Source organism: Vicia villosa, unplaced genomic scaffold (assembly GCF_029867415.1).
Source record: "Vicia villosa cultivar HV-30 ecotype Madison, WI unplaced genomic scaffold, Vvil1.0 ctg.003716F_1_1, whole genome shotgun sequence".
NCBI classification, from domain to species: domain Eukaryota; kingdom Viridiplantae; phylum Streptophyta; class Magnoliopsida; order Fabales; family Fabaceae; genus Vicia; species Vicia villosa.
In genome coordinates, this window is record NW_026706280.1 from 61,478 (window position 1) to 76,573 (window position 15,096).

At 32.2% G+C, this 15,096-nt stretch overlaps 1 long non-coding RNA gene across 1 annotated transcript; it reads right to left on the bottom strand.

Moving 5' to 3' along the window:
* Positions 1–10,502: 10,502 nt before the first annotated feature.
* On the bottom strand, positions 10,503–11,955 carry LOC131641403 (uncharacterized). The gene is made up of 3 exons (XR_009295506.1): positions 11,841–11,955; positions 11,668–11,748; positions 10,503–11,451 (listed from the first exon to the last, which is right to left on the bottom strand). It is a non-coding gene; the product is annotated as an uncharacterized LOC131641403 (long non-coding RNA).
* Between the last annotated feature and the right edge of the window lie 3,141 nt (positions 11,956–15,096).

Here is a 15,096-nt window from a genome sequence, read left to right on the forward strand (position 1 = left end):
TATATATATATACACACTAGTACATGCAACATTATTTTATTCCATCAATTTTCTTATGTTTCTTTGGGCCCGTTTGTTTTGGCTTTTTTTAAAAATGATTTTTATAGTGTTACCAAATTTTGTGAAAAAAAATCTACAAACAAACTTTTTATAAAAGCTTCAAATGAAAATTTTGTTAGAATAGTTATTCTTAAAATGTGATTTTAGATATTTCATCTATTTATTGGAAAAAAATTTGGATATCAAAATTTCAAAAAATCACTTAATTTTGAAGCTATTTCAAATAGATTTTCATAAAAATCATTTTTGAAATACAACTTTTTGAAAAAATTATGATTTTGACTAAATTTTGGTCTTCAATTATGTATGTTTATGTTATAAGATGTCAAATTAAGTGTTTCATTTTAGAAAAAACGAATATAAAAAAATTTGTAATATTTTGAAAATCGGTTTTAGAAAATCTATTTTCAAAAATACAAAAAAAAAAATCTATTTTTTTAAAGCTGAAACAAACTGGCCCTTTGTTTGTTTCGGAGGCGGTGGATTTGGCTTCATTGTGTAGAAACAAGCAAGTTAGTCTTCGTTTTCATTGAAATATTACCAATTATTCTTCTACTGCTCTATATTCAACATTTGTTTTGTGTGTAGTGATATTTTTTTTATATAAGTAACTCTTGTATTAGGAAATAGAGTACTAGGGTACTCTAATCCTTACAAGAACAACTCAGAAAAAAGAAATTGGAAAACCAACAAGATCAAATACAGACAAATGGATTTTAAACCACTCATAAACATTACAATTAATTTGATCCTTAGAAGCTATTGCAAGCCACCACCAGGAGTACCACAAAATCAAAAAGAGTAGTTCGTCAACATTGCATTCTACATTATTAAAGATAATATCATTTCTTTGCTTCCATATACACCAGCAAACCTTTCCAACCTGAAACTCGACGCATATAAAAAAAATGACTACAGCAGTCCTCTACTGTAGTAAAATCTACTAATTATGGGTACTGATGAGAAGGAATACAAACATGATCTTGACAATACTACTAATTGGTTTGCTACACTCACCTACAATAATTAGTCTACTTTCTTTTTACCATTTTTTTACTAATTTCATTCAAAATGAACAATCAAATTATGAATGACTTTCATTTTTATGATTAGTAGTATTTATTTTAATTTTCTATTTTGGGGTAATTAAACTAGTGGACTTTCTTCTATGTTTTTATTTTCTACTTATCCAGTATAACAGGTTTTTAAACTTATATCATAAAGCTATTTTAAAATGAATGTATTATCAGGAGGTTTTTCTAAATGAAAAGTAGAACAAATTTATTGGTTGAAGTAGAATAAGCTATGTAGTCAAAACACATGAGAGATATGAGATTCAAAATTTTCAGAGATATTAATGAAGCTCTGTTACTAGTCAAAACACGTGAGAAATATGAGATATAAATTTCTCCTTTATAAGGACAGGTGAGGATATCTAAACACATTTGACTCTTATTATCAATTCCAACTCTTGCAATTGGATCACCTATATTGTGCCATGAATGCCGATCCTAAGACTATGACCATGATAACACACACGATCTTTCTTTATGAGCAACACATTTTGTAAGAGACAAACTACATACTCACATAAAATTTTAATGTAATAGATAGTGGGTTCTATAACTAATAAAGTGTTTAATCTCCACATTTCTAATCAAAGTGGGACTTGTCCACACTTGTTTTTCTCAACACTCCCCCTCAAGTATGAGTCTATCCATAATACTCTCCCTCAAACGGAAGCTCTTTCATCCGCGTACACTTGTATCACCCTTGACAATTTTTCAACGGGACATGTCTCCTATCCTCTACCATGTGGAAAGGACTTTCGATACAAATGAGTCAGTCCTTCACTCAAACCAACGGCTCATGATACTGCTGTTGGATCATCAATTTAGGGGTCATCACCCGGGAGCATTTTTACATTAAAGTTTTCTTTATGAGCAGCCACTACAAGAAAAATGCATTTTAGCATCAAATATTTAGCGTCGGCCCCGACTCCGACGCTATTGTGTCGATGTTATGTCAGTGTAAGCAGACACTAATTGGGAAATTTATCAAGTTTTTTCATTTTCACTTTAGTGTCGGCCTAAGCCGATGCTAACACACAAAACAAACAAGAATATATTCTGTTTATTTATTTTTTTAACCGTGAATAGTCATAGCGTCACATATAGCCGACGCTATAACACTCAAATTTCCAAATAATATTAGTTTTAATTTTTTTTATTAGTAAATAGTTTAGCGTCTGTCCTGGGCCGACGCTAGATTATTTGATAGAATTTATTTCGGAGCCCAAAAAATATTTCATTTCCCTCTTTTTTTTTTTTTTTATAAAAATTGTATCTCCCTCTTTTTTTTTTGGTAAAAGGGTAGCGTCGGTTATGGATGACGCTAAATTAGGTGCGAAAAATTTGGTAAATCCCTCCAATATTTCGTTTGCCTCCTTTTTGTATATTTTTACTAAATTAATTTAAAATTAAAAATATTTGTAATTACACTTCTCTATATATTATCTTTACATATTTTATATTTTAAAATTTCCTCTATCTTCAACAATAACAAATTTTAAAATAAAATAAAACCAATTTTTTTAATCAAACAAAAATTATAATTTATTAAAATAAAACTAAGTAAAACTAAAACTTTAAATTAAAAAAAAATAAAACTAAATAAATTAAAACAAAAACTAAAATAAAAATACAATTATAAATTAAAATCAAAATTATAAATAAAAAATAAAAAATTTAAAACCAAACTATAAATTAAAACAAAGACTAAATTAAAACTAAACTATTAATTAATAAATTGAAACTAAAATTAAATTATATAATCTAATAATACTAAATTTATAAACTAAAAATAAATAACATTAAAACGAAAAAATAAAATGAGAAAAGAACCCATTCAGTAGTCTGTTTCATCTCTTCAGCGTTCCTTTCTCACCTACTCATCTCTTCAGCGAAGAACCCTAGCTCATCGAAACACAGAAACCTAGTGTTCATTTCATCTTCATCTTCAGCGAAAAGAACCCTAGCATTGCCGAAAACATGTTTTCATCTCTTCAACGCTCGTTTCATCTTCATCTTCAGCCAAAAGAACCCTAGTGTTGCCCGAAACAGGTTTTTCTTTCCGTTTATCATTATCTGTTGTTTCATTCTTTCCGTTCATCTTCATCATCAGTTTTATTTCCAATTTCATTTAGATTGTCCGTTGCTATTTGATTCAGATTTCTTCTCACTCTCAATAGAATCGGATTTTTTTCACTCTCAACAGAATCGTACTTCTTCTCACTCTCATCAGAATCAGACTTCTTACTCTCAATAGGTTTGTTATTACTCTCATCCGAATCACAAGGCAAGATTATTTATTAACAATTACCCGTTTTCAACTTTAAGTACTGAGTTGCATATTGAGTTTTCCTGCTTATTATCTTATTTTGCATAACAGTTTCCATCGTATAAAGATTTCTCCCTCATAAATGTGACTCAAATGAGAACATTGCTAAAATCAAGTCTTAGAAATAAATATAATATAGTTCTTGCTTAACCTTACTTAAACATATGAGAGCAATTGTGTAAAGTGATTTTGATGGAAGAGTTAGGTCTAGTGAACATACTTTGACACAACATAAAATATAACCTTCAAGAAAAAAGATCAAGAACTAAAGTGAATGAGGATACTATTTGAAAAGGAACTTAAAGTCATGAAAAAGAGAAAATCTTACCATGAGAAACAAAAAAAATTACCTGAGTTATCAGAAACACTATAAACTACGCTATTTCACATACTGAGTTATCAGAAGCAATTACCTGTTTTCATCTCTCTTTTGCCTCCGATGTTGTTAAAATCGTTAATCTTTGGTTGCAGATTGATTGTAAGAAATGGATTTCAAACCTTTCATATTTTTGCCCCCTAAACAAGATTGAAGAAAATAGCAATTTGTTACAATATGAAATTTACTTATAGTGTACCAATATGAACTGCAATAAATAAAATCTGATTTACGTTCATTGTTAATTTAACGGTGGACAAATTAGATATGGGTCCCTTGTTTGGTTAGATTGGTTAGATTTATCTATGTTAAGATTTATGGTTGAAATAAATTTTATCAAATTGGACAGGTTATGATAGCTTTTACATTGTTTTTTAAATGTTGCAGGAGGATGACGAATATGATCATATTGATGAGTAGAGTTGCTGTTGAACAAAATCAAAATCATGATGATGATCTTTTATTTCTGTTTTTGCTACAATAGTGTTGCAAGATTCTCACCAATGCACATCTTGAATTAAACAAGTTTAATTTTGTACTAATTTATAATAGTACTAGTTTACTGCTGTACTAGTTTAAACAATGCATATTTGATGAGTAGAGTTGGATTGAATGGGATTAGTTTGAATGGTACCAGTTTGTAATAGTTTCATTTTGAATTATACCACTTTATTGCTGTACCAGTTTGGATTAAATATGCATTGTAGACATGTTTTGAATGGTTTATACTTGTTTGGATTATACCACTTTACTGCTGTACCAGTTTGGATTAAATATGCATTGTAGACATGTTTTGAATGGTTTATACTTGTTTGGATTATACCACTTTACTGCTGTACCAATTTATTATTTACATGTTTTTATACATAAAAGTAGATTTTGGTACAAACATAAAAAAATAGTTTCCAAAATGACTAAAAGTCGGATTTAAAAAATTACAGCTTTTAGGTACGACCTACAAAAACGTTAGTGTCGGCCAAAGTCGACGCTAAAGTAAACCATATTTTGGAGATATTCAATCATAAGCAAGCACGTGGTATATGGTAGTGTCGTACTTAGCCGACGCTAATGCAGATGTGGAAAATTATTTTGCTAAATGGCTGCCCAATTACACAGACATGTGTTACACACTAGCGTCGGTCCTTTAGCTGACGCTAAGTTTTAAAAATAGCGTAGATCAAATATCATAGATTAGTGTCGCATTAGCGTTTCCCAGGAGCCGACGCTACAGTTAGTGTCGGTGCACGCTACAGTAGCTTCCAGCCATAGAGAGTCGGCCCCGACACCGACATAAAGCCGACACTAAAGTGTTGTAGCGTCGGCATTTTGTATGTTAGCGAGGGATTTTGGCCGACACTAAAACGTTGTTTCTTGTAGTGAGCACACCTTGTGAGAGACACACCACATGCTATCACAATTTTAAGATAATAGATGTGTGAGTTTTCTCACTTATAAAATGTTTAATTTCCACTTTTCTCATCAATGTGAGACTTCCCGACACTTGTTTTTCTCAATAAATGTTGGGTAAAAACTCCAATCACAAAAAAAATGATGAATAATGGAGAGATGGGGAGAACGAGAGAATTAGAGAGAATTAGGATGAAAACATGGTGTTGATGGATAAACAATTTTACAAACATGTGTTATATCCTTCTTATAGAATCATACTACTAATTAACTAACTTCTAAATAGTAAACACATACATACTTAGCATTAACCACATATTGAACTATCAATAACTACTTGTTGAACTATCAATAATCACTTGTTGAACTATCAATAATCACTTACTAACTATTAGTAAACACATGTTAAGCTATCAGTAACCACTTACCGAACTATCAGTAACCACATGTTGAACTGTCAGTAACCACTTAATAAATTATCAATAACCACATTAGTAGAAGACTCGTGCATCCGCACAGGTAATTTAAATCTTAAGATGAATAATGTATTACAAACACATAAAAATAAGTTTGAAAATTCGAATGAGGAATACTAATTTAAGATTAACTAAACATAATATAGATGAAATTAATCTATATATAGTAGCTATGTAATAAAAAAACATGGAAATGCAATAGTCATTCGTATCTTAGGTAGTTCCATAAGGCTAGGTTGTTGGTGATATACAATTGTTATTATAAAATCACTAATAACTGGAAATATTTAAAACGAAATATTTATCAAATCACCAACATTATAAATTTAATATGTCTAATAACTATAAATATTTACAAGTATGACTAATAACTATAAATAGTTACAAATATCACTAATAATTATAAATATTTATAATATTTTGTTGTTTAAATAAAAAAGGTATTGTGGTTATAGTGTCCCGTAAAATAGTAAATTTATGCTAATTATAAATATTTATAATATTTTGTTAATTAAAATAAAAAAGATATTGTGGTGATAGTGTCTTGTGAAAACTTTTTAGATGAATAATTTTCAATTTTAGTTGGTATATAATTTATTTAAATACAATTATAAAATATGAAATAAAGTATTTCTTAGATGAATAGTGATTAATGAGTTAGAGAAAGTAAAAAGGTATTATTTTTTTTATCACAATAATTATTTTTTTAATAAAGTAATTATTTTAAACATGACTTTCTAAAGAATTTATGTACATCTATAATGCAACATTAATAATGAATCAGCCAATAAACACATATAAATAATATTGATAGTTAGAATTTAAGAAAGCCAAAGTTAAATTATACACCTTTGTCAAATTATAAATAAAATAAATATTCAAGATAAGAATACTTAATTGGATGTGGCAAAAGAAAATCTTAATTGACGTGGAAAAACTACATTCCATGAAATTAATGATATGGAAGGGATAGTTGAACCTTTATGTGTTTTTAAAAAATATAGAGCAAGTTACTATTGTTCAGTGGTATTGATATGTCACAATCATGTATTTAATTAAAGTTCTCTTTTATTTTAAAAAAAATTTAATGACATGGCAGATTTGTGGTTTTCTATTAGATGACAGTGTAAAACTATTTTATACTGTCAATGCATATCCATTAAACCCTTTAAAATAAAAGAGAAAATGATATACATTGACAGGATTCGGGTATTCTTTGTAGGTAAAGAATGAAAAATTGGGCAGCGCAGTGTCTTGAGTTGTTCAGTGTTCACCATGACGGGGTATGTACGTAGAATGGTCTGCCCCATTTTTGATCTATTGTAAGCTGTCTTCTCTTGCATTTGTGACTTCTTTTTTAATCCAATATTGTTAGCCATCAAATCGTTAGTGTTTGGTAATCTTATAATATCCAACTTTCCTGATAAAAGTCTCAGGTAAGCATGTTAACAAATTTGACTTTTGTAAAAGTTAGGCCTTATTTTCTTTTCACGCGCCAAAAAAACCTTGCTTAGTAATCACTTACTAACTATTAGTAACCACATGCTAAGCTATCAGTAACCACTTACTGAACTATCAGTAACCACATGTTGAACTGTCAGTAACCACATATTGAACTATCAATAACCACATGACCACTTGAATTGATATTTTCTCAACAGATCACCTTAATTCAAGTCTTCCAAGTCTTCTATACTCATGTATTTCTTCAACCTCTTTAACACTTTAATTGATATTTATTTGGTTAGCAGATCAGTCACTTAATCTTCACTTTTGCAATACCCCAGTTTAAAATTTTCTTCACCCATAATTACTTTCAAGTAGTAAAATCTCATCTCTATATGCTTGCTTCTTCCATGTAGAATGAGATTTTTGGCAAGGTTTATAGCGTAAATGTTGTCTATCATTAATGCCATAGCTTCATACTTTTCCATTGTTGACTTGTAATTTCGACATAGCTGGGTCGAAAGTGAATAGGAGTATTTTAGGGCTTTGGGCCTCAATGGACAAGTTTAGACAAAAGCCCAAATTGTCTTAACGACAGAAGGGTTGAATCGATTTGTGTTTATTGATGGATTTAAATTTGATGTCATTTAGATGCAATACGTCGAATACTTGACGCTTGCGAATAAGAAAGAATTTGAACTCAAATTGAAGTGTTTTATCTGTAGAGACGTGTGAAGGTATATAATTCAAAAGAATCATGCAAACATCAAACGTGGCATGTTCTTGGAGAAACACCGTTAGGGTCAAATTAGTATAAATAGGAGTCTTAATGTTAGGATTCAGGGTGTTCATTTTGTACAAATTACTCAATATACTCAAAGTACCCGTGTTAGAGAAAAGAGTTGTAGAGAATGTACGTATAAGAAACACCATTGTTGTCTTTTCAAAGTCATTTATTTTATCAATACAAAGTCTTTTACATACTATTTGTATTTACTTTATTTTCCATTTGAAGCCTTTATCACTTTCAGTCAGCAGTCAAATTGTTTTACTTTACATTCTTGTCATTTATTGTCTTCAAGAAAAACTATAGTATATTCATTAGAGAAGAAATTGTGTCGAAACATGAGTTCAATGGCAAGCATAATCATTAAAACTTAGACACATGTCCTAGGATCAATCTAGTCGATCCTGTAAGTTACCAAAGTATTTGATTTGGAGAACTAGCAATTGTTTATTAGAAATCACTGTAAACACCCATGCACAACTAGTTCATCACATTCATCAACCATACCATTATTAGTTTCCCCATGTGTAGTAGTTTCTTTCTCATGAAAATAAAACTCTCAGGATGAATATGTGGCTATTAGTATCCCCATGTGTGGCCTTGATTTTATCTAATCTCTTCTTGTATTCCTCTAAATAAATATTTGTCATCTAACATGCAAGACAACATACAAAGGTGACACAGTGTTACAGGATACCAATAAAAAGAATCAAAATATACAAAGCTTACTTAGGTTCTCCTTTAGGGAGTCATTGCCTTTTTTCCAATATTTGATCACTATGTGAGACTCTGTGACATTAATTTTCTATAGGAGGCCAACTATCTTGGCCTTGCTAGATGAAAGGTACTTATAGTTATACCGTATAGTAGCCACAAGATTGTCCGTTCGAGCCAAAGGGAAGAGAGGAACGTCATCCACCCTATAGTGATTTGAGAGCCCTCTTGCCCTCTCACTCGTACAAATATGTCCTTCCATTTCGTGTAAAGGTTGGAGTAAGGTTTTAACAAGTCCTTCCCCAAAAGGCCACATATGGTTACCCAGTTCCATCTTGATGTAAGCCTAGTGGCATAAAATTAAAAAACACCTTTATAGTAGGGGAACCATGTAGCCTTTGGCACACATTCTTGAATTCCCTAACAAACCCTAAGTATTGGGTGATATCTGAGAGGGCGCAATATTAAGGACTCTCATAACTTCCACCTTAAAAGGGGAAAAAAAGGAAAAATAACTCGCATATCCTTAATGAGGGAAAGGTAGAAGTAAACGAAACAAGAGGAGGATTAAGAAGACATGGTCGTGTTAACCCTTAAATGGGGAATAAGGGAGTTTTTTAGACACTGCGGAGAGGGCAACCATTATCTTTTTTTTCCCAAGAACACAAAAGACAAAGAAATCACTACCACCATCACAATTGCTAATAAGACTACTAAAGCCCTTGATCTCATAGAACTAAACACTCAACACCAGTCAATAGCCCTACGAAAAGACATTTTGTTTGAATCATTAATCATTGCAATTACAAAGGGGAAAGAAAAAGAATTAATACCTGAAAGTAATTTGAATAAGAAGTTGGAGGAAGTTTGTAGAAGAATGTTCTAACAGAAAAGACGGAGGAAGCTTGCAGAAGATTTGGTGAGCAAAATAAGTAAGTAAAATGAAATGAGGAATAAGGGAATTTTTTATAAAGGAGTTTAATCTTCCACCAATCAAAAACCTTTTATGCTTCCCCCTAAAGCTTTAGAAAATATCAACACATTTTTGACACGTGTGAAAGCTAACACTTTTTAGCGTCTCAAAAATAAATCATCATTACTTACATGAAATAAAATCAAGCATTTCCATCGACAGGCTGATATTTATTATCCCCCTGCTAACACATAAGTTACACATGAGACATTTGAGAGGGGCGTGATAACTCATCCCTACTGAGGGACACACCCCTAGTTAAGGGATTCGCGGTTAACTAAAGGCCTTACCCTAGCTGAAGGACTCACCCTAATTGAGGGACTCTCCAATAACTAAGGGACAATCCCCTGACCGAGGGACTTTCCCTTAACTGAGGGATTTTCCCCCATCTGTGGGAGTTAATTGGAATAAATAATGAGCCTATAACATATCTTCCTTTACACTAAGCCAAACAAGCACATAGACAGCGCTTTTTTTGGCCTTTAGCAGCGCTTTAAAGCACTGCTATAAGTAAAGGCAGCGCTTTAGATTAAACCAAAAGCGCTGCTGTATGTCCCCTTTAGGCAGCTTTTTAACTTTAAAAGCGCTGCTATATGTTCACTTTAGACAGCGCTTATGCATTAGACAGCGCTTTTGTCAGTACCCCATTAGCAGCGTTTTTGCATTAGACAGCGCTTTTGGTCATCTTTTAGGCATCACATTAGACAGCGCTTTCTTAAAAAAGTGCTGTCTATTCCCTCCTTTAGGCAACACATTTCCACAATTCAGACCGCGCTTTTCTCTTTAAGCGCTGTTTAATAATAAAATATAAGTTTAACTAATTTGATAAAATAGATAAAAAAATATTATTATTAGACTTAATAATCATTTTTACATAAAAATATTTTTATGATCTTAAATTATAAAACTTATTCATATATAAAAATAACATCTTAAAATGAGTATCAACATACATTAATTTTAACTTAAACAACTACATCTCTCTACATTTACGTCGCTTCATCTTTGAGTCGCTTCATCTTCGAGTGACTGAAAATCTCCATCAATATCATGATTCATGATTTGAAAAAATAAAAGTAAAATAATTAAAATAAGATCTAAAAATACAATCATTAGGCATTCCACTTTTTTTCTACTTTCTAAACCCATAATAATTAAAATTTTACTCTATCAATGAGAGGAATGTGGAATGAGAATCGGACAACGGTGACAAAACACAATTTTGAAAGTTCTACAAACTAAAGCAATAAATATTAAACAAAAGATACATGCATCTTGTTATTCGTCAAAATAATGCACAGTTTATTCTCAGTTAGATTGATACTCGCAGATTCTTCTCATACCTGTGCTGCGGCAGATTACGGTATCAGCAAAGTAGTCGTGGTGGGCCCTATAAAACTGATTCTTCTCATACCTGTGCTTCGACAGAAATTCTTTTTTCAATTGCCTAGTTGAGAAGCGGAACATATTTTATCGTAATGTACAACGAATAATCAAATAAAATATTAATGAGTTGAATGTAGGGATCACATTGTTCTCTTCCTGATTGTGATGCAGTAAAAAACAATCCCTGTTTTCTGCTCCGTAATCAAAAACATTATGCCTACATATTCCAAACATGTAGAACCCCCTAATTCTCTAGTTCTGAATTAAAACGAACCCTAATTTGCGTGCATCAAACACTTATTATGAAAACAACAACAACTAAATCTTATCCCTCTAAATAGAGTCGACTATTGTGTACCTGAATATTCCAATGTCTCGGAAAGGCCTTGGAGCCATCTTGCCTCATGGCATAGTAGCTGCACATAAGCTGAAATATGAAAGAAAACAAAATATAATCAGATGCTCTATTTCAATCTAACAAAAATGATCTACTCATTGAATTGCAATTCTAGTTTCAATACTTCATTTGTCAAGCGATGATGAATCGTCAAATTAAAAGTTTTATTTTGCAGTCGGGTAATTTTGATATTTCACTTAAACTAAGTATATAATAAATAGCTTGATTAAATAACAAGTTATGCACCTGATGATCTTGTCCAATATCAACCATCCACCAGGAACAGTTATGTCCATTTTCTAAACGAGGCCCGGCGAAACATGTTCCCTATCATATCATAGCCAAATGAACTATTAGGTTCCATCCAAGAAATTAAAAGTTCAATGACAAATGACGGTAAATCAATATAGCATACCTACCTGGTAAGTTCTTGAGACCAAAACCTTCGGAACCGTGTATCTTGAGTGGGGGCTGCTGGCTGTGATGGTAATTTTCTTTGGCTGCCACAAATTTTTATTTTAGAGATGTATAAACAGTTCAAAGGCCAGCACTGGCAATAATAATTCCTACAAACTGAAAGGAAAAAACATAAGGCATGTGACCTACCTCTGCCAAAAGAGGATTAACCCACTGGTGTTCACCGTATGACGTGCCTGCGAAGTACATACCTCCATGGTCATCCCCATCACAAATATATTGGAGCTCCTTGTAACTTCATGGTCATTCCCATCACAAATATATTGAACCTGTAAGAATATAAACAACATAACAATTAATCAAAGATAACATTACAAAACCGTACAGAATATACAAACTGAACAAATCAGAAAAAGACAGAAAGTATTAATTGGAATAGGACAGCAAACTTACGAGACTTTGTAGAACAGGAATATGTGTGACAATGTTTCTATGCTGCAACTGCACAGTAATTACATGGCATAATTAGAATAAAATATAATGAAACCATGTTCCTGTAAAACTGGAAATAAACGTCTGAATGTAGAGCAGGCGAACCTTGTCAAGTAAGGAAAGTTGTAGTAGCGGAAATCGCACAAATGACAACAAGTCATAAACTAACTGAAGCCTCTCCCCAAAAAGGAGTTCGGGTTTTGAGTTTATTATTAACTGAGCCACCACTTCCCATCCAAATAACTCTTTTACATTCATGCCAAACATTAGGATTTGCATTAAGAACTTTCTCTTTGGATGTTACCATCAGATCTGGATGCTGCAACGTTCAAATATAGATTTGAGAAATTGCATATGCAGGAATTTACCAAAGTACTGTTCCAACTTTGATGGCATATCCACATAAGTAAAACTCCATTCCTTTATTTTTTTATGCCTTTCTATTCATAAAACTTTTCTGATTTAAATGTAAGCAAAGGAATAAGCCGATCTCTTTAGAAGATATTGAGTGTCGTTCAATTAAACTCCTTGGATTTAACTGAAGGATAGAAAAACACTGAGAAAGGGGGGGAGGGGTTGAATAAGTGTAGCTTTAAAACTTGTAAGATAAAAACAATTTGCACAATGATTTTTATCCTGGTTCGTTGTTAACTAAACTACTCCAGTCCACCCCCTTGGAGTGATTTACCTCACCTGAGGATTTAATCCACTAATCACACGAGATTACAATGGTTTTCCACTTAGACAACTTCTAAGTCTTCTAGAGTATACTGATCCAAACCTGATCACTCTAGGAACAAACTGCTTAGATACCCTCTAAGACTTTCTAGAGTATTCTGATCAACAACTTGATCACTCTAGTTCTTACAAATAAATGTAAACAACTTCTTTTAAGAGTTACAATGCTTCTTATAAAGCTATTATCACAACTGTGATTTTCTCTTAAGTTTAAGCTTAATCTCTCTAAATATATTACAACAGCAATGTAGTGAGGTTGAAGATGAAGTTTGAGAGCTTTTTGAATTTGACAGCGTTTCTGTATATTTGCGCAAGTGTTATATTCAGAATTCGTAACATTGCTTCTCATCAGAACTTCATATTTATAGGCGTTTGAGAAGATGACCGTTGGGAGCATTTAATGCTTTGCGTGATACGTACAGCATTGCATTTAATGTTTCACTCTTTTGTCAACTACCTCGAGCCTTGCTTTCGCTGTGTCTATTGACATTTCCTTTAATAGCTTTCAACGTTCCTTTTGTCAGTCAGCGTAGCCTACCAGCTAGTACTTACTTCTGATCTGATGTTTGTGTAAACAACGTTTGAATATCATCAGAGTCAAACAGCTTGGTGCAGAGCATCTTCTTGTCTTCTGACTTTGAAGTGCTTCTGAGCGTGATACCATTAGAACATCAGTGCTTCTGCTTCTGATCTCAAGTCCTTCTGATGCTTCCATAGACCATGTTCTGATTCTGCTTGACCATCTTCTGATGTCTTGCCAGACCATGTTCTGGTGTTGCATGCTGAACCTTCTGAGTCAGTGCTTCTTGCGCTGATTTTGTGCATACTCTTTATATAATTCCTGAAATGGAAATTGCACAGTATTAAAGTACCACATTATCTCATACAAAATTCATATACATTGTTATCATCAAAACTAAGAATATTGATCAGAACAAATCTAGTTCTAACAATCTCCCCCTTTTTGATGATGACAAAAACATATATAAATGATATGAATTTGCAATCAGAATATCAGACGGCTAAAGACAATTACACAACTATAGCATAAGCATATAAACATAGTGTGTGAATATGTCTCCCCTGAGATTAACAATCTCCCCCTGAGATAAATAATCTCCCCCTGAAATAAATACTGGAAGAAATTTATAAATAAAGGACTTCCCTGAGTATTTTCCATTTCAGTTGAGACAATCACATATGCTTAATTCTTCAGAACATTCATAGCTTCTGCTTCTTGCTTCCATGAGACAGCTTCAGAGCTTGAATTTCTTCTTGAATCATTGCATGCTAGATTGTATCAGAACATTGTTGAATGTACCAGAGCATCATCAGAGTATCTCTACATCCTGAAATGTTACAAAACAAACTATACGACAAAAGTCAGAGCATGAATGAATTAGAACATAAAATATGTATCAGAACATATAATATGTATCAGAGCAAAAACAATAATGTTTCAGAGCATATTTAGAACTAAAAAATGCATCAGAACATATAAGGGATAAGAATGTGTTATAGCATATTCTGCCACGAGAATATCAGAACATTCTTCCTTCTTTCTTCTGATCTTGAAGCTTCACAGCACTCAGCTTGCTTCAAGTTCCGTGAGCATGTTTCTATATAGAATTGATTTTCCCCATGTCTTTGCTTCTCATGTTGAGCTTTTTAGAATGTCTTCAATCCTGCAAAAAGCTCAAAGACATAGAACTTGCAAATTCTGTTAGAAATGTGGAGACTTACTCCCAGCAACTGATAATATAAATCAGATCATTTATCACATTTTCTCCCCCTTTTTGTCATAACATCAAAAGGCATAAAAAGATTCAAGATGAAAAACAAACAATATGAGAGAAAAGAAGATAATATTCATTGATTTCATCAGAAAATTATCAGAAGATACAAGAAGCAATGCAAGAAGACAGATGTAAGAACAAGAGACAACTAAGACTCAAAGACTACGACTAGCCTAACTTAGACATAATCTTGGCCAGCATGTCATGAATCCCAGCAGTGCTTTGATTTTGC